The sequence below is a fragment of the Somniosus microcephalus genome, chromosome 1 (genome assembly GCF_052327205.1).
Source record: "Somniosus microcephalus isolate GS21.2 chromosome 1, FLI_Smic_1.0, whole genome shotgun sequence".
NCBI classification, from domain to species: domain Eukaryota; kingdom Metazoa; phylum Chordata; class Chondrichthyes; order Squaliformes; family Somniosidae; genus Somniosus; species Somniosus microcephalus.
The window spans coordinates 51,080,761-51,107,975 of NC_140987.1; the positions used below are offsets into that span (position 1 = coordinate 51,080,761).

A 27,215-nucleotide genomic window follows, 5' to 3' on the forward strand; every position below is an offset into this window, starting at 1 on the left:
ACTTCTCTAGTTAGCCATGGCTGTACCACTTTTCTAGTGGAGTATTTATTCCTCAAGGGAATGTATTTTCGTTGAGAATTATGAATTATTTCTTTAAATGTTTCGCTTATTGCTTATCTACCGTCATATCTTTATGTAATGGAGTGGGGTGGGGGTGGCGGTGGGGAGGAATAAAGAAAAACAAGAAAATTACCTACATTTGGTGAAGTAGATACCAATTTCATTGCATAATATCATCCGGCTGCGGAGATAGGTGAAGAAGAGGCATCACCCCGAGAGTGGTTGTCCTGCTGTGCAGTTGTCTCTGTGCAGTTGTCTCTGTGCAGTTGTCTGGAAGGATTGAGTGCCGCGGTGCAGTTTGACAGAGGTGCAGCAGCTTCAAAAAGGAAACAGTCTGAATATATTTTGCAGTTAAAATCTATTAATTCATGCCACACTGTAGGTTTGCTTTGACATTTTAAAGTTTTGTAGATCCATTAGATAATGTTACCAGACACCCACTTTTGTTTGCTTTTTTTCTTTGTCAATATATATTTTTAAAGACGACAGTTATGATGACAATCTATGTTATGTTTTAGTAATATACTTGAGCGTGGATCTTTCTCTGTTTAAATTCAGGTGTAAATGATATTCGTCTGTAATTTACCCCTCTCCATTTTATTTCTTCTTTTCCAGCTGAAGAATGTTTTGCTAAGTGTTTTATATCAGTAACTCCACCAGAAATAGTCACACGGTGACAAAGTTATCATCTAGGCAACCTTTTTACTTTTACAGTTTTGGTTTTGGTTTAATTTCATTAGCAATAAAATCATAAATTACAATTTTTAAGATCTCTTTTGGACATAATCCTTTATACTTTTAATAATGTGCTCCAAAATATGTACCATTCAGTTAGTTGTTATGGTATTGTGATTAATCCTTACAGATTGATTCATATTTTTTGTTGACGAATTGTGTGCTCATCAAGGCAAAAGCTGTTCCTACTGATGAAAGGGAACACTTTCCCATTTCAGGCACCCAGTGTGAGAACAAACACTTCCAGGTCAGCATTGCTCGGTAAAGGCCCAGCCTTGGAGGAACAGCCCCGACTGTGAGATCTCCACTTCCCACACCAGCCATCCTTGAATTCCAAGAGAGATTGTTCTTGTTTAAAAAAAAGTATCAGTTTCCATTATTGAAGCTTATTTACATAGAAATAAATTTACAATAAAAGTGATTTTGTTATGGACTAATTTCTACATTAACAAGGAACAGTAATCTATGTGTGTGTGTGTGCGTATAGGAAAATAGGAACAGGAGTAGGCCATTCAGCCCCTCGAGCCTGTATCTTTCTCTTCTTCCCCTTTCCTTTATTATTGCACTGATTTGTATATAGGCACAGAAACAGGCCATTCGGCCCATCTAGTGCTGGTATTTATACTCCACATGAGTCTCCTCCTATTCCATCTACCTCATCTCAGACTTTCAGCATATCTTTCTATTCCCTTTCTCTCATGTGCTCATCTAGTATCCTTTTGAAAGCATCTAAGCTATTTGCCTCAACCACTTCCTGTCTAAGTGAGTTCCACATTCTAACCACTCTCTCAGTAACGAAATTTCTTCTTATTTCCCTATTGGATTTATTAGTAACTATCTTGTATTTATGTCCCTAGTTTCGGATTCTCCCACAAGTGGAAACATTCTCTCCACATTTTCCCTTTCCAACCCATTCATAGTTTTAAAGACCTCTATTAGGCCTCCTCTAAGTTTTCTTTTCGAAAGAAAAAAGCCCCACTGTTCAATCTTTCCCAATAGCAGAAATCTCTCAGTTCTGGTACACAGTCTCAGGATATGGGGTAGGACATTTAGGACTGAGATGAGGAGAAATTTCTTCACTGAACCTGTGGAATTTTCTACCACAGAAGGCTGTGGAGGCCAAGTCACTGAATATATTTAAGAAGGAGATAGATAGATTTCTAGATGCAAAAGGCGTCAAGGAGTATGGGGAGAGAGCGGGAATATGGTATTGAGATAGAGGATCAGCCATGATCATATTGAATGGTGGGGCAAGCTCGAAGGGCCGAATGGCCTACTGCTCCTATTTTTCCATGTTTCTATAAGATCATAAGAAATAGGAGCAGGAGTCGGCCATTCGGCCCCTTGAGCCTGCTCTGCCATTCAATAAGATCATGGCTGATCTTCAACCTCATCTCCACTTTCCTGAACTATCCCTATATCCCTTGATTCCCTTAATATTCAAAAATCTATCGATCTCTGTCTTGAATATACTCAACGACCGAGCCTCCGCAGCCCTCTGGGGTAGAGAATTCCAAAGATTCACCTCCCAGGTTACCATCCTTGTAAATCTTTTTTGCAATTTCTCCAGTGCTTCTAAGTCCTTTTTATAGTATGGAGACCAGAACTATGCACAGTGCTCCAAGCATGGCCTGACCAGGGCCCTATACAAGCTATCTTTACTACCTTTGAATTCTATACCCCTAGAAATAAATCCCAGTGCTTTGTTAGTATTTTTAATTGCTTTGCTGACCAACAAAGCTGCTTTTAATGATTTGTTCACCTGTATTCCTAGATCCCTATGCTCTTGTGCCCCATTCAGTTTCTTATTTTCTACGGTGTAGGTGATGTTTCTATTTTTCTTACCAAAGTTCATCACCTCACATTTATCTATGTTAAAGTCCATTTGCCACTTAACTGCCCAGTCAGCAAGTTTTCTAATGTCTTCTTGTATTATGTTGTATTCTTCCTCTGTGTTAGCTATACCTCCCAGTTTGGTATCATCTGTACATTTATTCTTATTCCTAAATACAAATCATTAATGTAAATTATGAATAACAGTGGTCCTGGCACTGATCCTTGTGGAGCACTGCTTTCTATCTTCCTCCAATCTGAATAACTACCCTTTACTACTACTCTCTGCTTTCTATTTTTTAGCCAATTTACTATCCATTCAGCTATTGGTCCCCTGACTCTACATGCCCTAACCTTTGTCATAAGCCTACTGTGTGATACCTTATCAAAGGTCTTTTGAAAATCCAAGTATATGGCATCTTCTGCATTACCCTTGTCTACTCTTTCCATTATCTCTTCAAAGAATTCTATCAGGTTAGTTAAGCATGAATTAGCCTTTTGTAATCCATGCTGACTTTTTTTTAAATTATATTTTCTGTCTCTAGATGCTCTTCTATCACTTCTTTTCGTATAGATTCCAGTATCTACGCTATTCTACTCCTTTGTAAATGTTGTTCATCTGTAATTTCTTCCAGTTTTGATGAAGGGTTCATATCTGAAACATTAATTAAAAGCCTCTGACTTCATTTCAATGGAGCCGAAGTGGAATGTACAGCTGGTGAGCGAAGAGTAAACCAAGGTCGGGCCTGCGTCCCACTTGTGTACAGGGGCAACTGTCTCCAACCTGCCCAGATGTTCTGCTGGTCTTTTTCTCACTTGACTTGCCTAACCAGTTTATATTTTTTACCATTGCCTATTTTCATTATTCGCAAGGATATAGCTTCTTCTCCAGCCCATCTAAAAAGTCAGCACAATGGCTGTCAGGCCTAAACTTATCGAAACACCTATTCTTCACACCATAGACTTACCATCTCATTGGTTGCATTTGCTGAATTGTCTCTGGGAGAGGCAGGTCATGGGTTTCAGGCATAAATAAGCTAAATAATCCAGCTGTTACCATTAAAGTGCCCATTAAAATGAAGGCCAAAATATTACTGTACGCAACTAAAAACAGAAAGAGACAATATTAGAACTAAGGTGAAGCTTCAGTATGTTGTTTTCTGAATTCTGTTTTCTCAATCATAATATAACAAGTTCATGATATAATCACAGAAATTATAGCATAGAGGGAAATAAAATATTAGTCCTGATCTAACAGTGATCCATTCTGAAATAACTGTATAATAACAGGCACTTATAGATGAATGTAACCCACACAAAAATGATCTTATCATTTTTCTATTGGCTCAAGTCTGCTATCAATTGTAATGAAAATGGAAAGTGCCAACAACTGGCAATTCCTGTGCTGTTCAACAAAACTGGAAGGGCATATTTGGGACTTGGAAAGCGCACTATCCTGAGCTGCTGTCTAACCCAACAGGCTGTAGCAAGGACCCATCTGTATGAAGGTCAGAAAAACTGCTGGCGTGTACTGCACAGGTAGGAGGTTTTAATGAACAAGTTCAATGAAGAAATTGGACTCAGCACTGCATCGCCGAGTTACTCACAGGGAAGCAGGAATGGATGGTTCTGGCGCTGAATTCCTAAATGCTGCTGTAAGCGAGTAGAGGAAGAACATCAATGGTCTTGGTGAACAGTGCCAGGAACCACCATCCCATACTGGAGCTACCCTTGTGAAGGCAGCGAGTAGGATTCTCTTTGAGGTACGCATACCCTCGATGTTCCAGAGAACAATTGTGGAAGGGGGATCCTAGTGAGTGCGAAAACTATTGAGGCATCTCACTTGATATTTATAAAGTAGTTTATTGTCATGGCATATATAATCAAATGCTTTAGTAGCTGTAATGGAATCAAAAGGGATGTTATCTGAGGAAGGATGTTCTTGCCATGGAAGGAGTGCAGCGAAGATTCACCAGGCTGATACCTGGGATGGCAGGAATGACGTATGAAGAGAGATTGGGTCAATTGGGCTTATACTCGCTGGAGTTTAGAAGAATGAGAGGGGATCTCATTGAAACTTATAAAATTCTAACAGGACTAGACAGACTAGATGCAGGAAGGATGTTCCCGATGGCCGGGGAGTCCAGAACCAGGGGTCACAGTCTAAGGATAAGGGGTAAGCCATTTAGAACAGAGATGAGGAGGAATTTCTTCACCCAGAGAGTGGTGAACCTGTGGAATTCTCTACCACAGAAGGCAGTAGAGGCCAATTCATTAAATATGTTCAAGAAGGAGTTAGATATATTTCTTAAGGCTAAAGGGATCAAGGGATATGGAGAGAAGGCAGGGACAGGGTACTGAATTTGAATGATCAGCCATGATCTCATTGAATGGTGGAGCAGGCTCGAGGGGCTGAATGGCCTGCTCCTATCTTCTATGTTTCTATGAACAGACGGGATTCTCCTCTCATGAGAAATGTGAAGGATAATGTCACGTGCTGAGATTTTTACCGATTGGCCTTATGTTTTTCTTTTACGGTTAATTTTTATTATGATGTTGCTGTTAAGTTAAATTTGATTCACAAAGGGTTATTCACCAGAAACACACAAGCTATCTGGGATGGCGTTTAGAGCAGATTAACTGGAATACCAGCCATCTCAGAATGTGTCTGGTATATCTTATCGTTTGGAGATCATGGTGGAAAAGGTCATTAGCACATTCCATTGGTGTTTGCACCTTAATATCATATAGATTTGATTCATTGAACACAGCAAGAAGTCTAGCCAAAGACACAAGCCTAAAATTTGTGATTGGAGGCTTCCCGCGGGTGGATGCCTCCGACCTGTAAAAAATCTATGCATTTACCAGGTGGCCCGGGAGATATGGAGGCTTGCGATCCTGGGCCTCTCCGGATTCGTGCGGGTGGAGGTCAACGTATCCCGGGGCGCAGGCAGTTCGCAAGCGCCCCTGGGATCACGTGGGCTGGCCCAACCAATAAAAGGGAATCCCCATTCATACTTATGGGAGTTCCGTACGTACGTAAGTGTAGTAGCAAAGCACTTGGAAAACAGTGACAGGATCGGACAAAGTCAACGTGGATTTACAAAAGGTAAATCATGCTCGTCTATTCCACTGGAATTTTTTGAGGATGTAACTGGTAGAATAGATAAGGGAGAACCAGTGGATGTGGTGTATTTGGACTTTCAGAAGGCTTTCGATAAGGTCCCGCATAAGAGATTAGCGTGCAAAGTTAAAGCACATGGGATTGGGGGCAAGGTACTGACTTGGATAGAGAACTGGTTGGCAGACAGGAAGTGTAGTGTATGTAACCTGTACCACCTTAAGAGGATACCTTAAGGTGATGGACTACTTTTTGATGGCTCCTGTACATTGTAGTACCGGTGGTGACCACACCGGTATATAAACCCTGTGGAGCAAAGTGTATTCCAGTTCAGCCCTGACCCTCAGTTACTAAAGACCTGTTTAAGTATTTCTGTAGTCTGTGTCCAGTTATTCAGCATAACTACATTTGAAAGCACAGACTCAACAATGGCGACGAGTCTGATCTTACCTAGCGGCAGTTGCATCAAAGGAAGCTTCGCCTCTGAAACGGGCGTCGAACAAGGACATCCACCCTCAACATCCAGCTGGGCACTGCATAGCACGGGAGGCAATCGGGAACCCGGGTTGCGTTCTGGCCACGAAGTCTAACATCAGTGAACATCCCTTCGACGACAGCGGCGGGTAAGCCCGATCGAGCGGCACGGGGGGGAAGTTGGCCGAGTTGTCAGTAAGAGAAGGGGAGGGAAACGACGAAAAGGGCGGAGAACACGACCGCAGCCGGTGTCAGGGGCCGGACTGCAATCGGGGCAGAGACGCGCAGCAGCCAGAAAAGCGTTTATGTCCACAAGGACCGCGGGAGCGGCGGGGAACAAGAGCAGCAGCGTCGGGGAAAATAAAGGACCGCTGGGAGGCGAGAACGGCAACAGCGCAGTAATCGCCATTTTTAGTCGGCGGGGGAAGAAGACAAGCGCGGGAAAAGCCGCCAAGCGTGGGAAGCCGCCATTTTGAAAAATAAAATAAAATAATAATCATAATCCGAAGGAAAGGAAACTCAACAAGGATGCCAAAAACGGGTAACATCACTGCTTTTGATAGCGATGTGGAAGATTGGGCCACTTATGTGGAACGCGTTGAAGTTTATTGTACAGCGAATGAGGTACCGGTGGATAAGAAAGCACTAACCCTATTAAACTCGATGGGTGCGAAGACGTACGGGTTATTAAGGAACCTTGTAACACCAGATAAACTGGTAGGAAAGAGTTTCGCGGATATTGTTACTATCCTACAAGAGCATTTAAACCCCACGCCGCTGCTGATAGCGGAACGATTTAAATTCTACAAAAGAATTCAACTTAAAGAGGAAAGCAACGCTGAATTCTTAATCGAACTGCACAAGTTATCAAAGTACTGTCAGTTCGGTACAGGACTAGCAGACGCACTGAGAGATAAGTTTGTGTGTGGGCTACTAAGGGAAGGAACCCAGAAGCGACTGCTAGAGGAAAAGGATCTTACGCTGGACAAAGCTTTCAGCATTGCAGCATCGCACGAGGCAGCAGCATGAGGCACTGCAGAAATGCAGCAAAGGCCATTGGAATTCAGCACCAATGAAATGGCATTGGGCGCAGTAAAGTGCTATCGTTGCGGAAGGACAACGCATGACCAGAACCAGTGCTGGTTCAAAGATAAAGAATGCAGGCAATGTGGCAAACTTGGTCACATAGCGAGAGTATGCCAGTCAGGAAAGAAGACCAGCAGCAAAAAGTCGCCGCAGGAGAAGTACAAAAAAGTGCACAAGGTGACAGAGAACAGTTCGGATGAACAGAAGACGGATTCAGACTCCAGCAGTAAGGAACTGGGTTGTCTAAAAATACATAATGTGGGTAACACAGCAGACCACCAAACTATCTGGGTCATGCTTCGGATAGCAGGAGTCCAAGTGAAGATGGAATTGGACACTGGATCAGCATTGACGGTCATGAATAAGCAAGATTACAAAAGGTTATTCTCACACATTCCCCTGAGGGATACGGAGATTGTATTGAAAACATACACGGGGCAAAGAGTATACCCCATCATAAAGATAAAGGTAAATGTGGTCTACAATGGTAAAGAAAGTCAGGAAATGGACTTGTATGTGTTACCTGAGGGAGGTCCGCCACTACTGGGACGGGAATGGATCTGGAGAATAAATGTGGACTGGCATTCCATACAAGCACTAACTGTAGATTCCTGTAAAGAGGACGACGTCAAACCTAAACGACTGTCCAAAATATTGGACGATGCTAAGGAGGTGTTCCAACAGGGACTGGGAACACTGAAAGGAATTACGGCAAACATCAAGGTTGAAGAACATGCAAACCCAAAATTTTTCAAAGCCAGACCGGTACCTTATGCGATACGACCTGCTGTGGAAGCAGAGCTGGAAGGGCTAGAACATTCAGGAGTACTGTCAAAGGTGGACTGGAGCGAATGGGCCACACCCATTGTTCCAGTCATGAAGCGTTCGTTGAGCAACAAGCCGGGGGAACCTGGGAAGGTTCGCATCTGTGGCGATTTCAAGATCACTGTTAATCCGGTTCTTCACACGGTGCAATATCCGCTTCCGCGGATTGAAGATATCTTCGCTTCGCTGTCTGGCGGGAAACACTTCACCAAGATAGACCTGGCGCAGGCGTACCTACAGATGGAAGTTGATGAAGCATCACGCCAGTATCTCACGATCAACACACATAAGGGCTTATATCGGTATAACAGACTGGTTTTTGGAGTGGCATCAGCTCCAGCAATTTGGCAAAGGGCCATGGAGCAGGTATTGCAGGGAATTCCAGGCACACAATGCTACCTGGACGACATTCTGATTACAGGAGATGATGATAAGGAGCACCTCGCGAATTTGGAGCAGGTGCTCACCAGATTGAAAGAATATGGACTCAGAGTTAATCGCCAGAAATGTGAGTTCTTTCAAAAGCGAATCTCGTACTGCGGCCACGTCATTGACCAGGAGGGGCTCCATAAGTCACCTGACAAGATCGAAGCTGTTGTGAAAGCTCCCGCTCCGGAAAATGCATCCCAGTTGAGGTCGTTCCTTGGGTTGGTTAACTATTACCACAAGTTTCTTCCAAATTTATCCACGGTGTTACACCCGCTGAACACTCTTTTGCAAATGGGAGTACCATGGAAGTGGAGCGAGGATTGTAAGCGGGCTTTTCAAAAAAGCAAGGCACTGATCACCTCTAAGGAAGTGTTGGCTCACTTTAACCCAACGCTGCCTATTCGCTTAGCTTGTGATGCTTCTCCATATGGTATCGGGGCAGTGCTCTCACATAAGTTGCCAAATGGCTTGGAAAGGCCAGTCGCGTTCGCATCCAGATCATTGACCTCCGCAGAGCGCAACTATGCTCAGATAGATAGGGAGGCTCTCAGCCTCGTGTGGGGAGTTAAGAAATTTAACCATTACCTGCAAGGCCAAAAGTTTACGCTGCTGACAGATCACCAGCCGTTGGTTTCCATTTTTAACCCTAAGAAGGGTGTTCCGGTTATGACGGCGCAGAGGCTTCAGAGATGGTCCCTTTTCCTAGGGGCACATCAATATGATATCGAATTCAAAGGTACAAAGCAACATGGTAATGCTGATGGGCTGTCGCGCCTGCCACTACCTACAGCGGAAGAGGCACCGGCAGTTGACCCTGTCGAGATATTTCACTCGACCATCATCGAATGCTTACCAGTCACCAATGCGAGTATTGAGAGAGAGACCCGAAACGACCCGACACTGTCTCGGGTCTACGATTTGACAGTGAAGGGATGGCCAGCACATGGCAACCCACTGTTACCAGCATTCTCAGCCAGACGAGAACAGCTGTCCGTCTGTCAAGGAACATTGATGTATGGAACAAGGGTGATTATTCCTCCTAAATTAAGGGAGAGAGTTCTGAAGGAACTGCATGAAGGTCATCTGGGGGGAGTCAAGATGAAAAGCCTTGCTAGGGCTTATGTGTGGTGGCCAGGTATCAACAAACAAATAGAGGATCTGACTAAAAGCTGCTCAGGGTGCCAAAAAGTTCAAAACGCACCTCCAATTGCACCGCTGCATCCGTGGGAATGGCCTTCAACCCCATGGCAACGTGTGCATATCGACTTTGCAGGTCCATTCATGGATTCCATGTTTTTGATAGCGGTAGACGCACATTCTAAATGGCCAGAAGTGATTAAGATGTCGACCACTACCTCTGAAAAGACGATCGCAGTTCTAAGAACCATATTTGCAAGGAATGGGTTGCCGGAACAAATATGTTCAGACAACGGACCACAGTTCGTGTTAGAAGAATTCCAGAAATTCATGAAAAAGAATGGGGTGAAACACTATACATCTGCCCCATATCATCCAGCTACCAATGGGTTGGCCGAGAGATTTGTACAAACGTTCAAAAAGGCGATAAAGGCCATGAGCGAAGACCATATTCCACTACAACACAAGGTGGACAATTTCCTGATGGCATATCGAAACGCCACGCATGCAGTGACAAATCAAAGCCCTGCCATAATGTTCTATAACAGGAGGTTGCGGTCCCGGTTGGATTTGTTAAAACCCAATGTGCGTAGGGAAGTCGAAAACAAGCAATTCCAGCACGTAAATAACAAGGCCACTCGGAGTTTCGAAATAGGACAACCAGTGTTGGCCAGGGACTATAGGAATGATAAATGGCAATCCGGAACAATTCGTGCCCGACAAGGACCCTTGATGTACACGGTAGACGTTGGAGAGAACGTAATACGACATCATGCTGACCAACTTGTGGAATCGAGAACAAGGGTCGACCCCATGTCTACGGCAGAGACACCAGTTGAAGAAGTTATTGAGCCTGTAGCATCTACCTCAGACTCGAACGTACATGATGATGTTCAATCCATAGGAGATCAAATGGATGAGTCACCCCAGCAACGAGAACCAGAGACCCCTGAAAGGCGTTATCCGGCCCGGATCAGGAGGCCTCCTCAGAGACTGAATCTTTGAACAGTTTTGTGTGAAAGTTGTATATATGTTATCCATGTAATGTTTAAATTGGGGTGTACACTGTTAAGCTAAAAGGGGAGGAATTGTAGTGTATGTAACCTGTACCACCTTAAGAGGATACCTTAAGGTGATGGACTACTTTTTGATGGCTCCTGTACATTGTAGTACCAGTGGTGACCACACCGGTATATAAACCCTGTGGAGCAAAGTGTATTCCAGTTCAGCCCTAACCCTCAGTTACTAAAGACCTGTTTAAGTATTTCTGTAGTCTGTGTCCAGTTATTCAGCATAACTACATTTGAAAGCACAGACTCAACATGAAGCAAAGAGTTGGAATAAACTGGTCTTTTTCCGAGTGGCTGGCAGTGACTAGTGGGGTACCGCAGGGATCGGTGCTAGGACCCCAGCTATTCACAATATATATTAATGATCTAGACGAGTGAACTAGATGTAATATCTCCAAGTTTGCAGATGACACAAAGCTGGGTGGGCATGTGTGCTGTGAGGAGGATGCCGAGAAACTCCAGTATGATTTGGACAGGTTGGGTGATTGGGCAGATGCATGGCAGATGCAGTATAATGTGGATAAATGCGAGGTTATCCACTTTGGTGGCAAAAACTGGAAGGCAGATTATTATCTGAATGGCAATAGATTGGGAGAAGGGGAAGTGCAACAAGACCTGGGTATCCTGAAGGTAAGCATGCAGGTGCAGCAGGTAGTTAAGAAGGCAAATGGTATGTTGGCCTTCACAGCGAGAGGATTCGAGTACAGGAGCAAGGATGTCTTGCTGCAGTTGTACAGGGCCTTGGTGAGACCAAACCTTGGGTATTGTGTGCAGTTTTGTTCGTCTTATCTGAGGACGGATGTTCTTGCCATGGAGGGAGTGCAGCGAAGATTCACCAGACTGATACCTGGGATGGCAGGAATGTCATATGAGGAGAGATTGGGTCGATTGGGCTTGTATTCGCTGGAGTTTAGAAGAATGAGAGGGCATCTCATTGAAACTTATAAAATTCTAACAGGACTAGACAGACTAGATGCAGGAAGGATGTTCCCGATGGCGGGGGGAGTCCAGACCCAGGGGTCACAGACCAAAGATAAGGTGTAAGCCATTTAGGACAGAGATGAGGAGGAATTTCTTCACCCAGAGAGTGGTGAACCTGTGGAATTCTCTACCACAAAAGGCAGTTGAGGCCAATTCATTAAATATATTCAAGAAGGAGTTGGATATATTTCTTAAGGCTAAAGGGATCAAGGGATATGGGGAGAAGGCAGGGACAGGGTACTGAGTTTGGATGATCAGCCATGATCTCATTAAATGGCAGAGCAGGCTTGAGGGGCCAAATGGCCTACTCCTGCTCCTATCTTCTATGTTTCTATGAATGGGGATCACTTAAAAAATACACGAACACATGAAATATTTTTTTAAATTACATATTTAAAATTAATTAAAATGCCATTTAATTAAATATATTAAATGAAAATTTAATTTTTGGAAAAAATTTTATGGGGGAAAAATTCGGTTGCTTTGCGCCTCCTGGGGTGCAAAGCATCTAGTGCCCGGGCGCGGCGCCGCCAACGCCTTCCGCGAAATTCAGCGGGAGGTTAGCGGCTGCGGTAACCATTAGCGCCCCGCGCCACTGTGTCGCCGGCGATGATGTCATCGCCATGCGCAGCGCCCCGCTTGTGCCCTGGCTGCGATCTTTGGTAGCGCCCCCTGACTTACCGCCGGATGCTATGTCCGACGGGGTCAGGGGGGCCTACCTGCGGCCGGGGCGCGCTAATTAAAGGTGAGGTGCGGGCGGCCATTTTTGTTTCTGGCCGCCTGCCAGCACTTGCCCCCATTGCCGTCCCCGGCCTCCTGACCAGCCCCCCCACGGAGTGCTGGCTGTGCTCCGTGAGCCCAGCAACTGTGCCCCGGGTCGCGCTGCACAAGGCCCCACCCCTTTAAGAATGGGAGGAAGGCCTGCAGTACCGCGGCATGTAGCGGCGTGATATTCCCGCGCAGGGCATCAAGAGGAAAGGGGGGCACTTCCAGTAGTGTCCCGCTTCCCTCTTGTGGCGCTACCGGTGAATTTCGGCCGCGGGGGTGCTACTTTTTTTGGGGCTCTAAAAGTAGCGCCCCGGCGAAGTTAACGCCCCAAAGGGGGCACGACTCAATTTTTCCCCCTATATGTTTTAACGGGGCTAACAATAAACTTACTTTGTTGGACAGGGTTTTTAATGAGTCATAAAATTTTATTTTTCTATTTTTTTAAACTCTTATGCTGGTAAAAGCAGGCCTTACAACTGCTTTTACCAGGCGTAAGAAATTCACAGGCATTCAGCCGGCGGAAGTTGTGCAAATAGCGCAACTCTCCACCCGCAGAGGCCCATCTCCCGGGGATACACATTGTACGCACCCGTAGAGGTCGCAAAATACAGCCCACCATGTAGTTTCCAGGCCTCCCAGGGGAGTAGGTTCCATTGCCTGTTGCCCTTTGATCTCTCCCAATCCCTGGTCCCCCCCCTCCCTCCCGATTGCCGGTCGTGCTCCCACCACTTCAGCCCCATAATCTCTCCCTGCCCCCCTCCCTCGTGATTGCTGGTCTGACCCCCCCACCAACGCCTGATCTTTCCCTATCCTTCTACCGCCGGCTTTCCCGCCTTGTAGCAGGCCAGCCTGTCAATCTGGTCATCTGCCCGGCAGGATGTGGTGTAAAAAAAATTATAATGATGTCCTGCCGTTAAATTTGGCAGGGCCTCCGCATTCCCAGTATTTCCATGTTTCCCACTCGTAGCCATGCTCCCTGGCTCCCTCCCCATCTCCCTGTAAATATCGGGGCCTAAGTCTGTCTGTCTTTCTTTCTTTTATTTCTTTTCCATAATATTGAGAGGTGGTGCAAGCAGAGGCCATGTTTTCTCTTGCTGTAGTGTTCTGACAGATTGGTCAGGTTTGCAAAAGACATGTCTCTTCCTTGCCTGGGACCATCTGTTCTGCTTTTTCATTCCTCCCAGTGGCTAGGCCAATGCAGCAGGACAGGCCTCCCATTCACCTTTCTGGTTGAAGTAGGCATGTCGTCTGAGGAGGAGTAGTAAGGAGAGGAAACTGGGAGAAAAGATAGTGACGCACTATTGTAAGACTTCCATACTTCATTTTAAGTAAAAGCTTAGGGATTATCAATTTAAAAGAACATTTATGTCTTCTACATTTCTATTTTCACGAGAGAGAGGCTGATTCTATGCACTGTACATTGCGATTATCTATCATAGACTTTACTAGAAAGGTGTCAGCCTTGGTTCAGTGGTAGCTCTCTTGTCTCTGTGTCAGAAGGTTGTGAGTTTAAGTCCTACTCCAGAGACTTGAGCAGATAATCCAGGCAGACACTTCAGAGCCGTACTGAGGGAGTGCTGAACTATTGGAGGTGCCGTCTTTCAGATAAGACATTAAGCTGAGGCCCTGTCTGCCCTCTCAGTTGGATGTTAAAGATCCCATGGCAATAATCAAAGAGCAGTGAGCTTCTCCCCAATGTCTTGGCCAACATCTATCCCTCAACCAACATCACTAAAAAAATCAGATTATCTGGTCATTTATTGCTGTTTGTGGGACCTTTCTGCGCAGAATTTTTTTTTTCCATTCACGAGGATGCGCCCATCCCTAATTGTCCTCGAGAAGGTGGCGGTGAGCCACCTTCTTGACAACTGAGTAGCTTGCTAGGCCATTTCAGAGGAGCAGTTAAGAGTTAACCACATTGCTGTGGGTTTGGAGTCACATATTGGCCAGGCTGGGTAAGGATGACAGATTTCCTTCCCTAAAAGGCTTTAGTGAACCAGATGGGTTTTATGACAATCTGGTAGTTACATAGTCACCATTACTGACGCTACCATTTTATTCCAGATTTTTATTTAATTAATTGAATTCAAATTCCCTAGCTGCCGTGGTGAGATTTGAATGCATGTACGCCAGATCATTAATCCAGGTCTTTGGATTACTAGTCCAGCAACATAACCACTACGCTACCGTACCCTTGGCTGCTGTATTTCCTGTGTTGCAACAGTGACTACACTTCTAAAGTATTTCATTGGCTGTAAAACACTTTGGGGCGTCCTGAAGTTATGAAAGGCGCTGTATAAATACAAGTTCTTTTGTTCTTTCATTACTAAATTGTTTTTGATCTGTCGGAACTCTGTTTGCCAGCTTACAGTCATCTTAGACAGCTTTCCTGAACAGTCCTTTCTGATTACTTCCTGCAGTAAACTAATTTTGATATCCTGATATGCATCTGCTCTTTTGTTTGTGTTCAGATACTGTTGCATTTCGGGCAGCTCCATTGTAAAGAAAATAAGTTTATTATGGAAGGATTTAGTTGCCAAAGGCACATAATATGCAGGCAAACCAGTTCACCTAAACTGATTTAAGGAAACTCTCTACAATTAATATTATTATTTAGTTTATTCCTTCAAAAAATAGAATACATCCCACTATACTTGTCATTTTTAATGGGTGAATGTGAAAAATAAATATTTAAACATTAGTAATTCTAGAAGGATTATCTCTTCATCATTCAGTGAACCTTGTCAAATGAATAATAGGAACTAAGCCTGATTAATGACAGATGTGCTGTAGCACTCACCAAAAAGGTGGAAGTCCTTTGTTATGTATTACGCAACTAAAAGATAAGGGAAGAGATTGGGTAATTCAGGCCTCTCTTCATACTGTGCCACAATATTAAAACGATCCAATCATCAGGCCACTGGAGATAGAAGTGCAAGACTGTAGTGTCCGAGGATCAATAATACTCAGGCTGCAGGAGAACAATAAAACAGGTATTTACTGAACAGAGAGTAATTCAAGACTGAAGTACAGAAGCCTGCTATGGCTTTATAAACAGGGGTGGTCACTGCCGGTACTGCAGTATAGAATCAGTTCTTCTCTTAAAGGTACATACACAACAATTCCTCCCCTTTTAGATAAACAGTACATAACATTCATTTAACAACTAAATAATAACTAATTACAATTACAATTTTCTCTGTACTATATACATCAACTGAAATAATCATTTATAATTTCAGTCTTTGAGGAGGCTTCCTGATCCTGACTGGATAGCGCCTTTCTCGAGTATCCTGTTCTTGCGGCGGAGTTGATTCTGGCTCATTGTCATTGGTTGGTTCGTCAGCTTCCAATACCACTGCTTCTGAGGTAGACGCAATCTGTACTTCGGGTTCATTACCAGGTGCACGTGCTCGTGGTATGGGTTTGGCTTGTTCCTGTGACTCTAGAATCTGGTCAGCATGGCGTCTCACGATGCTCTCTCCAACGTCCACTGTGTACATTAGTGGTCCCTGCTGTGTGCATATCGTTCCTGGCTGCCATTTTTCTGTTCGGTAGTCGCGGGCCAAGACTGGTTGCCCTATCTTGAAGCTCCTGGTTGGCTTCTCATTTATGTGCTGGAATTGCTTATCCTCAACATCTCGTCTTATGTTTGGTTTGAGCAAATCCAGGCGACATCTTAGCCTTCGGTTGAAGAACATTATGGCTGGAGTTTGGTTGGTGACTGCATGTGTCGCATTCCGGTAAGCAAACAAGAAATTATCCACCTTGTGTTGTAGTGGTATGTCGTCATTATGCATTGTCTTTATTGCCTTTTTAAAGGTCTGAACAAACCTCTCAGCCAATCCATTTGTGGCTGGATGATATGGGGCAGATGTGTAATGTTTCACCCCATTATTCCTCAGAAACCTCCGGAAATCCTCGGACAGAAACTGTGGTCCATTTGTCAGAGCAAATCTGTCCTGGCAAGCCATTCCTGGCGAAGATGGTCCGTAGGACTGCAATAGTTTTCTCCGTGGTGGTGGAGGACATTTTGATGACCTCTGGCCATTTTGAATGGGCGTCCACAGCGATTAGGAACATTGAGTCGATAAATGGACCAGCAGAATCAATGTGTACCCGTTGCCATGGAGATGAGGGCCACTCCCATGGATGTAGCGGGGCCTGTGGTGGAGCGTTTTGGACCTTCTGGCATCCTGTGCACCTCTTGGTCGTATCCTCAATTTCTTTATCGATTCCCGGCCACCACACAAACGCCCTGGCTAGGCTGTTCATTTTTACCCTTCCCAGATGACCCTCATGAAGCTCATTGAGCATTCTATCTCTCAACTTGGGTGGAATTACCACTCGGGATCCACACATCAAGGTCCCCCGGCACACTGACAGCTGTTCTCTCCTTGGCGAGAATGCTGGCAACAGTGAGTCGCCATGTGCTGGCCATCCCTTCACCGTCAAATCATAGACCCGAGAGAGTGTCAGGTCATTTCGGGTTTCCTTCTCTATACTTGAGTTTGTAACAGGTAGACATTCGACTATGGTCGCATGGAATATCTCAACAGGGTCCACTGCAGGTGCTTCTTCTACCGTAGGCAACGGTAGGCGTGACAGCCCATCAGCGTTTCCATGCTGTTTCGTACCCTTGTACTCTATGTCGTACTGATGTGCCCCTAGAAAAAGTGACCATCTTTGCAGCCGTTGCGCCGTCATCACCGGAACGCCCTTCTTTGGGTTAAAAGTGGAGACCAGGGGCTGATGATCAGTCAGTAGGGTGAATTTCTGCCCGTGCAGATAGTGATTGAACTTCTTCACCCCCCACACCAGGCTGAGGGCCTCCCTGTCAATCTGGGCGTAGTTACGCTCGGCTAAGGTTAACGAGCGCGACGCAAAGGCTATTGGCCTCTCTGAACCGTCAAGGAATTTGTGTGACAGCACCGCTCCGATGCCGTAGGGCCGTAGGGAGACGCATCACATGCTAACCGAATCGGTAGTGTTGGATTGTAGTGGGCCAATACTTCTTTTGAAGTGATTAGGCATTTACATTTCTGAAAGGCACGCTTACACTCATCACTCCATTTCTATGTTACTCCAGTTTGCAGTAGGGCGTTCAGTGGGTGCAGAATTGTAGATAAATTCAGCAAGAACTTATGGTAGTAGTTCATCAACCCGAGGAACGACCTCAGTTGCGACACATTTTCCGGTGCTGGAGCCTTGACTACAGCCTCAATCTTGTCTGGCGACTTATGCAACCCTTCCTCATCAATCATGTGGCCACAATACGAGATTTGTCTCCTGAAGAACTCGCATTTGGGGCGGTTGGCTCGTAGCCCATATTCCTGTAATCTCGTGAGCACCTGCTCCAGGTTGGCAAGGTGTTCACTGTCATTTTCACCCGTAACCAGGATGTCGTCCAAATAACACTGGGTCCCCGGGATCCCTTGCAGGACTTGTTCCATCGCCCTCTGCCAGATAGCCCGAATACCAGTCGATTGTACTGGTAAAGGCCTTTGTGAGTGTTTATCGTGAGGTATTTCCTAGATGCTTCTTCCACCTCCATTTGTAGATACGCTTGGGCCAGATCAATCTTTGTAAAGCGTTTCCCTCCAGATAGTGAGGCGAAAATATCTTCTATCCGTGGAAGTGGATATTGTACTGTGTGCAGGACTGGGTTCACAGTTACCTTGAAGTCCCCACAGATGCAAACCTTCTTCGGTTCCCCAGGCGTGCTGCTCAATGATTTCTTCATTACAGGAACGATGGGTGTGGCCCACTTGCTCCAGTCCACCTTGGACAGCACACGAGAACACTCCAGACTCTCCAGCTCTGCTTCAACGGCTGGGCGGATCGCATAAGGTACCGGTCTGGCCTTAAAAAATTTTGGGTTTGCGTTATCTTTGATTTTTATCGTTGCCGTTACTCCTTTTAGAGTCCCAAGTCCTTGTTGGAACACCTCTTTCGCGTCAGTTAGAATTTTTGACAGTCGTCCAGGTGTGACGTCATCATCCTTTTTATCAGTCACAGTTAGCGCCTGAATGGAATGCCAATCCAATTGTATTTTTCAGATCCATTCACGTCCCAATAGTGGTGGTCCTCCATCTGGTAGTATATATAGATACAGTTTCTGTGTTCCCTTGCCGTTGTATTCAACTGACACCCTTATTTTTCCTCTGGGGTAGAGTTTTTGCCCCGTGTATGTCTTCAATACAATGGACGTGTCCTTCAAGGGTATGTGTGAGAATAACCGCTCATAGTCTCATCGATTCATGACAGTTAGGGCTGATCCTGTATCCAATTCCATCTTTACTTGGGACCCTGTTATCATGAGGGTGACCCAAATGGTTCGGTGATCCTCCTTTGCGATCATGTTGTGTAACTTTAGACAACTTAGTCTCCTGCTCCCGGAGTCATTATCACTCTCCTGACCTTCCGAACTACTGTCTGTCATTTTTTTTACTTTCTTGTACTTTTCCTTAGTAGTTCTTGTAGTGTTGGTTTTCTTTCCCGACCTGCAGACTCTTGCTATATGTCCCATTTTCCCGCATTGCCTGCATACTTTGTCCTTAAACCAGCAGTCCTTCTGATCATGGGTTGTTCTGCCGCAGCGATAGCACTTTTCTGCTCCATACGCCATTTCGTTAGCGCTGTATTCTTGTGGTTTCTGTTGTATTTCCGCAGCTCCCCATGCTGCTGCTTCATAGGATACTGCCACGCTGAAAGCCTGTTCTAGCTTCAGATCCTTTTCCGAAAGTAGTTGTTTCTGGGTTCCTTCACTCTGGAGCCCGCAGACAAACTTATCCCGCAAGGTGTCTGCCAGTCCTGCTCCGAACTGGCAGTGCTTCAATAACTTGCGTAGTCCCGTAAGATAGTCAGCATTGTTCTCATCTTTGTGCTGGTTTCTTTTATGGAACTTGAATCTTTCTGCTATCAGCAGCGGTGTAGGGTTTAGGTGTTCCTGTAAGATATTAGCATCTCTTCAAAACTTTTCTCCATTGGTTTAGCTGGGGTAATTAAATTCCGCAATAGGCCGTACGTTCTCGCGCCCATCAAATTTAATAATACCGACGCCTTCTTTCCATTGGCCACCTCATTGGCATTGCAGTACACTTCAATTCTTTCCACATACGTGGTCCAGTCTTCTACCTCGTTGTCGAAAGCAGTGATACTGCCACTCTTCGGCATCTTGGGTGATTTAAAATGGCGCCTCCCGTGCTTTTTCTTCTTCCCCAATGTAATAAAATGGCGCCTCCCGCGCTTTTCCCTCTTCCCCAATGGAATAAAATGGCGCCTCCCGCGCTTTTCCTTCTTCCCCTTGCTGCCACGCTGCTCCTAGCGTTCTACAGGGTAATGGCGGCGACCCGCGGCTTCGGCGCGTCTCACTTTTCCTTCCCCGCGTTCTATCCTCTCCACGCTGCCCTGTTCTTGAGCACCAACCGCGCCCTGTGCGCTCCATCCTCTCTCTCTCTCTCTTCCTCCCGATGACACTGCACGGCCCCTTTGCAGAGCCACTCGATCGAGCCCGAGCCCGCCGCAGTCCGGAAGAGTCAGCGCACTACCTGCTACCAGCACGACTTGCTGGAACACCTCGACTGGGGAGCCAGGCCCAGCTCTCCACAGCCTCCCCTGCAACTCTCCGATGGATCCCTGGGCGGTTGCCCGCGGTCGACGCCCGCCGTTCTGACTTCGACCTCCAAGAAGCTTCTCTTCAGGGAAAAGATCCCCGTGAGGTGATGCAGTACTGCAGGTGAGTTCAAACCTGCCCGTCACCAGTGTAGTGTCCGAGGATCAATAATACTCAGACTGCAGGAGAACAATAAAACAGGTATTTACTGAACAGAGAGTAATTCAAGACTGAAGTACAGAAGCCTGCTATGGCTTTATATACAGGGGTGGTCACTGCCGGTGCTGCAGTATAGAATCAGTTCTTCTCTTAAAGGTACATACACAACAAAGACCAGCTCCAAATTTCACAGTGCTCAGAGAGAATCCAAACAGGGGTACAGGCTACAAATTTAGAAGTATACACTTCTTCAAATGCTGACCCTCTCCACAGTGCTGACTAGTATACACATTTCCAGGGTGACCGGGGCTCCTCTGGTGCATTTAGAATTTTGACCTTAAAAATGGTGTATTCTGGTCAATTTTAAAACACTATTTAATTTCACAATTGATAGTGTAAGATTATCCTCCATCTCATCGGCAATGATCTGCCCACCGGAATTCAAATCCTTTACCGTGCTGATGGCCGACTTTTCAATCTCAACAGGCTTAAGGCCAAGAGCAAAGTTTCCATCACTACCATTATGGAGTTACAGTATGCAGATGATAACGTCATCACAGCTCTTTCCGAGCATGATCTACAAAACACCTTGAATGCTTTTTCCAGAGCCTACAAACTTCTGGGCCTCACCATGAATATAAAGAAAACCCAGGTGCTCCACCAGCCATCACCTAATCAGCTTGCAATTCCTCCCTCTATAAAGATTGATAATAACACCCTTGAAAATGTCAACACCTTTCCATATCTTGGTAGCCATTTATCCTCCAAAGCTGACATTGATTCTGAAATCCATCACCGCCTGAGTTGTGCAAGTGCAGTCTTTTCTAAACTGAGGAGGAGAGTCTTTGAAAATCATGACCTCCAAGTCCAAACTAAAATTCTTGTATACAAAGCCATCATCCTTCCCACCCTTTTATATGGAGCTGAAACTTGGACGACGTACAGTAGACATCTCAAAGCCTTAGAGCAATACCACCAATGCTCTCTACGCAAAATCTTGAGGGTCAGCTGGGAGGACAAGCGTACCAACTGGAGTATACTTGAAGAGGCCAATATCTACAGCATCACTACGCTCATCATGCAGCATCAACTCCGATGGATTGGACATGTCATTCGCATGTCAGACTCACGTCACCCAAAACAGGTTCTGTACTCCCAGTTGAAGGAAGGGCAGAGGTCTCCTGGTGGTCAAAAGAAGCGTTACAAAGATAACATCAAAGTAATCCTTAAAAAGTTCCATATCGATATTAATAACTGGGAGGAAATCGCACTGGACAGAGACAATTGGAGAAAATGCATCCACAACGGTGCCGCACTACATGAAAAGAATCTCCAGCGTGCCGCTGAGGATAAACGCCAGCGCCGTAAGGAGAGACAACTTAAGACCCCCCATACTCCAGTCACTACCAATAGTCTTACATGCCCACACTGTAGTAGAGTCTGTGGATCTCGGATTGGCCTCCACAGCCACCTGAAGACCCACAAGTAGATGACTGATGAAGGACATACCATACTCGAATTCGAGTGGTCGCCAATGATGATTCTGGATTAGTTGGTTTTGAGAATACTTGTTTTTTTATCTTATAATCATTAGTGATATAATCATCAGCGATGAATTTATAAATGTGTGTAAGAATTAAATGTAAAAGTCTGTAGTCATCAACTGTATGCAAAGGTAACCTGAATTATATTAGGCATGTAACCCTTTTGCTTATGATTAAAGTCTGTGAGTAAGCCGCAACCTAGACAGCCTGGGGGTGAGAAAGAGGACTGCTATAGTCGAATTGGGAAGCTGTTGGGTGAATTAAAGAAAGTTGGATTAGTAAGGATGAGTAAGGCCAACAGTAAGGATGAGTCATAGAGTGGAGCTAGCTGTGGGAATCAAGGTCAGCTGTGGTTGCAACCGTACAGGAATGTTATGATGTCTGGCAGTGAGCTAAAAGCATCGGCCTTTTCACAGGACCAGCAAGGGCACAATGACCTAGAAATTCGAGTGGGCCGGAAATAATAGCGCCGGCATCACCGGTATTTTGGTGCTGCCTGCTGATTAGCATTAGCGCAGCGCAAACCTGTAGTGCAACATTCTTTTTCTGGCAGCAGTTTCAGCAGGAGGCCCAATGTAGTGTGGCCGTAGCATCCCTGGAGCAAGACAGCACTCACTTAAAGCTAGCCTGTCATTTTAGAAAACGGTGTTGGTCCCTTAAAGGGGATCTGCCTTCCAAAATGAAAAAAATAAAAATTATTTTAAAATAAGCAGTTTTTAGCCCTTAGAGCTCAACTGCCTTCTGAAAAAAAAATTAAAAAGAATTCCCAAATGGCAGTCTTCAGCTCTTAAAGCTGAACTGCCTTCCGCACCTAAAAAAATGGGGAAAGCGCTTCAGCACCAACACAAATGGCTCAACAAGCCAGGGAAGGGGCACCCAGGGTCTCGCACATAGCACTCCAGCTTTGTGTAGGGGGTCAACTCTGCAAGAGAGGTCATCTACCCACAGGGGCCGGGAGGCCCTCCAAAAAGAATGATGTGAATCCAGATCACCGAGGCTGTCACTACCAGCAGTGTCACTCCCATGACCTGGGTGCAGTGCCCAAAGAAGCTTCATGTCCTCAGACCAGTGGTCATTGTCAGTGAATGCATCTTCAAAAGCCATCTCCTACCAACTGCACCACTAGCCTCACACACTGCTCATGGTACGAAACACACCCCCACCACCCCCACCCCCCCCCACCCCCACATCACTCACCTACCAAAAATCTGTACCAAACACGAGGCACACATCACATTCTTAACTTCACCTTACCCCCTTGGAGGAGAAGATGCTGGCCATTCTTAGCATGGGCATGGCTGAGGCCTTGGCCAGTGGCGTGGCTGAAAGGATACAAAATACTGGTATCCTTATACATTATCCTCCTTTTCACATCCTACTTCCCCCTCATCCCACAAGCTCTCTGATTTATAAGGTATGCATGGTGTAAGCATGCACCTCTTCCTTTCTCGCTCTCACCTCACCACAACTTTAACCTTGTGTCTTCCTGATTTCACACACCCAAAAAATTCAGCCTGCCCAACCAGTGGTTGACCTAGAAAAGGTGGAGAGAGAGAGCGAGGAGGAGGAGGGAGGAGGAGAAGAAGAAGAAACAACACCATCACTTGATTTGACACTCCCAGCCACCAGTTCATTGAAGTCGTCCTGCAAGACCATTTGCAGTGTTCCCCACTGAAAGTCAGCAGCCTTCCCCCAGCCATGCTGCAGCCAATGGGGTAGCACTGCGTGACATCACTAAGATAGGCAAAGGCAGGCGCAAGACAGTCACTAAGGGAATGCACAAGGGAGATTAGTTGATTTCTTGATGTCGCATTGGATGAATAGATATATAAAGTTGGGCTGGAAAGGTTGCTTTGTGGTGGCTTTTATTTCAGCATTGAGGACAAGAGGATGCTGTGATGGTCAGTAACAGAGGGAAGGTAAAGTGTGGGACAAATGTTGAAAGTGGAATTGGTGTCGTGGTCACTGGTACCACAGGTGGATGAGTCCATCCCAGATATCCTGGCCAGGAGGGGTCTGTCTGGGTTGCATCCTTCCTTCTGCTTCATCCTCTTCTGCTTCTTCCTCTTCTACATCTTCTTCTTCTGCGTTTTCCTCTTCTACTTTTTCCTCTTCTACTTTTTCTTCTTCCCTCTGCGAGCGGATGCTGGAAATCGGAAATAAAAGCAGAAAATGCTGGGAATAATCAGCAGGTCAGGAAGCATCTCGACCTGAAACGTTAACTCTGTTTCTCTCTCCATGGATGCTGCCTGACCTGCTGAGTATTTGCAGCATTTTCTGTCTTCTCAGCGGCCATCCTTTACCATACAAAGCCTTGCAAGCATCCAGCAGCACTCCCTGCACACTTTAAAAACTTTTAACATCTATTGCACCAAGCCACTACTTCAATAAAATATTTAAAAAAGTACAAAAGCTTAAATCCAAACTTACCTGAAAGATGTGTGTGTCCCTTTAAGAAGCGCTGAGAGCGTATCTGCAGGGCTGCTACACGCACACCTTTCTGTGCATGCTTAGGATCCAGCGTTATAGCATGCCAAAATGTCCAAGTTGTCAGCCGTGCCATCAAGTCAGGTGTGTCCCATTAAGAGGAGCAAACATCGCCACTGTAAGCCTGCTTGCAGGTTAACCTGGCGTGCTTGGGGCCCAGCGCTCAATTCAGTGCTGGGGTCGAAGTTTGTGCTTGTGACTTAAAGTTGGCGTTGCATGCCGATTTATGTCACAACATCATCATTTTTTTGGAGATGGCACTGCCAGTTACCAGCAGCACAAAGGTAGGGACCAAAACGGCGGCGGCCGCGGGATCCATGGGACCCGCCAGCAGCTGGTGAAAGAGCGGCGACCGCTGTTTTAGCACCATTTAATAGCACTACGGAGTGATGCTAAGGTCACAAATTTCTCGCCCCATAGATTTTGAATACCATCTACAAGGCACAAGTCAGGAGTGTGATGGAATACTCTCCACTTGCCTGGATGAGTGCAGCTCCAACAACACTCAAGAAGCTCGACACCATCCAGGACAAAGCTGCCCTCTTGATTGACACCCCACCCACCACCTTAAACATCCACTCCCTCCACCACCGGCGTACCGTGGCTGTAGTGTGTACCATCTACAAGATGCACTGCAGCAACTCGCCAAGGCTTCTTCGGCAGCACCTCCCAAACCTCTTCCACCTAGAAGGACAAGGGCAGCAGGCACATGGGAACCCCACCACCTCCAACTTCCCCTCCAAGTCACACACCATCCTGACTCAGAAGTATATCGGCGATCCTTCATCGCCACTGGGTCAAAATCCTGGAACTCCCTCCCTAACAGCTCTGTGGGAGTACCTTCACCACACGGACTGCAGCGGTTCAAGAAGGCGGCTCACCACCACCTTCTCAAGGGCAATTAGGGATGGGCAATAAATGCTGGCCTTGCCAGTGACGCCCACGTCCCATAAACGAATTTAATTTTTTTTTTTAAAGAATGGGAGTAAGTGTATAAGAAGAGGGTCTCGGTAGCCACAACGTGTAGAAGATTTCAGAAAGGGTAGAAGATTTCAGGAAGAATCCAGGGGACATCCGAGAGACAAATGAGAGATGAGAAACACAGGGTGCAACCTGCTCACAGTTGTGACTTTTACCCAGAGTATAACGGGGTAATATAAGTCTCAATTATATTCTGTAAACTGCTGCACGAATACTGTAATGTATTAAGTCTTGCTTATGCTGAATAAAGTTAAATTACTGTCACCAATACGGGTCAACCTCGAATCATTCGGAACCAGGGTCCCTCTGGGATCTTACAATAGGTATTTAGGGAGTGATTTTCCAAGTACATACTGGTAGCAGGAAACCTTGCCCATTGCCAGTGCACATGGGAAAATTATAGGTTTTTCCAATATGCATTGGCAGCTGCCAAGGTTCCTAGATATGACCTGGATATTGGGATACAAAGTAGAATTTCTAAATTTGCTGATGACGCCAAACTTGGGGGCGTGGCAAACAGTGAGGATGATACCAATCGACTGCAACAGGACATAGAAAGGCTAGCAGAATGGGCAGACAAGTGGCAGATGGAATTTAATACAGAGAAGTGTGAGGTGATGCATTTTGGCAGAAAGAACAGGGAGAGGTAATATACATTTAATGGCACAGTTTTAAAGAGTGTGCAGGGATAGGGGGACCTGGGAGTTAATGTGCATAGGTCCCTGAAGGTGGCAGGACATATTGCGAGAGTGGTTAGCAAAGCATATGGGGTCTTGGGTTTAATAAATAGAGGTATTGAGTACAAAAGTAGAGAAGTTATGCTGAATCTTTAGAAAAAGCTGGTTAGGCCACAACTGGAGTATTGTGTCCAGTTCTGGTCACCACACTTTAGGAAGGATGTGAAGGCTCTTGAGAGAGTGCAGAGGAGATTTAGCAGAATGGTTCCGGGGATGGGGGATCTTAGCTACAAGGACAGGTTGGAGAAGCTGGATTTGTTTTTATTAGAGCAAAGGAGGTTGAGGGGTGATTAGATAGAGGTGTACAAGATTATGATGGGTTTGGATAGGCTAAACGGGGAAAGGCTGTTCCCACTAGTTGATGGTACAAGGACTAGGGGACACAGATTTAAGGTTTTGGACAAGAGATACAGGGGGGAAATGAGGAAAAACTCTTTTACGCAGCGAGTGGTGAGGACCTGGAACTCGCTGCCGATGGAAGTGGTGGAAGCGGAGACACTCAGGCCTCGATTTTCTCCCAGCCATCGGGCGGGTTTTCAGGCGGGCGGGGGCCAAAAATCGCAGAAATAGGGGGTCGCGACCCCCCCCCCGCCCGATTCCCCGCCCTGCCCGACTTTTGCCCCCGTGTTTCAGCGGGACCCGAATCAGTCCCGCCCACCGCAGGCGGGAATGGTCGGCGGGAGCCTAATGACCAATTATTAGCATGGTTAAACCTATTTTCAGGGGCCCTTACAATTTTATGGCTTCCCCCACGTAAAACATGCCTGGTGGGAACACCGCTGATGAAACCTGGCGTGAAAAGAGTTGGCTTGCTTGCTTTCAGCTGCAGGTCAATCAGGACTGAAGAGATTTAATCAGACAGCATTTGCAGGCTGCAGGACCTTGTTCACAGAAATCACAGAAACCCCACAGTGCAGATAGAGGCCATTTCGGCCCATCGAGCCTGCACCGACACATATCCCACCCGATCCCCATAACCCCTACACCAACACATATCCCACCCGATCCCCGTAACCCCACGTATTTAATCCCCCTAACACTAAGGGTCAATTTATCATAGCCAATCAACCTAACCCGCACATCTTTGGACTGTGGGAGGAAACCGGAGCACCCGGAGAAAACCCACGCAAACACGGGGAAAATGTGCAAACTCCACACAGACAGTCGCCCGAG

The 27,215-nt window shown here is 45.9% G+C and overlaps 1 pseudogene; it reads right to left on the reverse strand.

The window, feature by feature from the left end:
* Positions 1 to 220: 220 nt before the first annotated feature.
* The window catches only part of LOC147124064 (organic cation/carnitine transporter 2-like), a 123,755-nt pseudogene continuing 96,760 nt past the window's right edge, over positions 221 to 27,215 (reverse strand).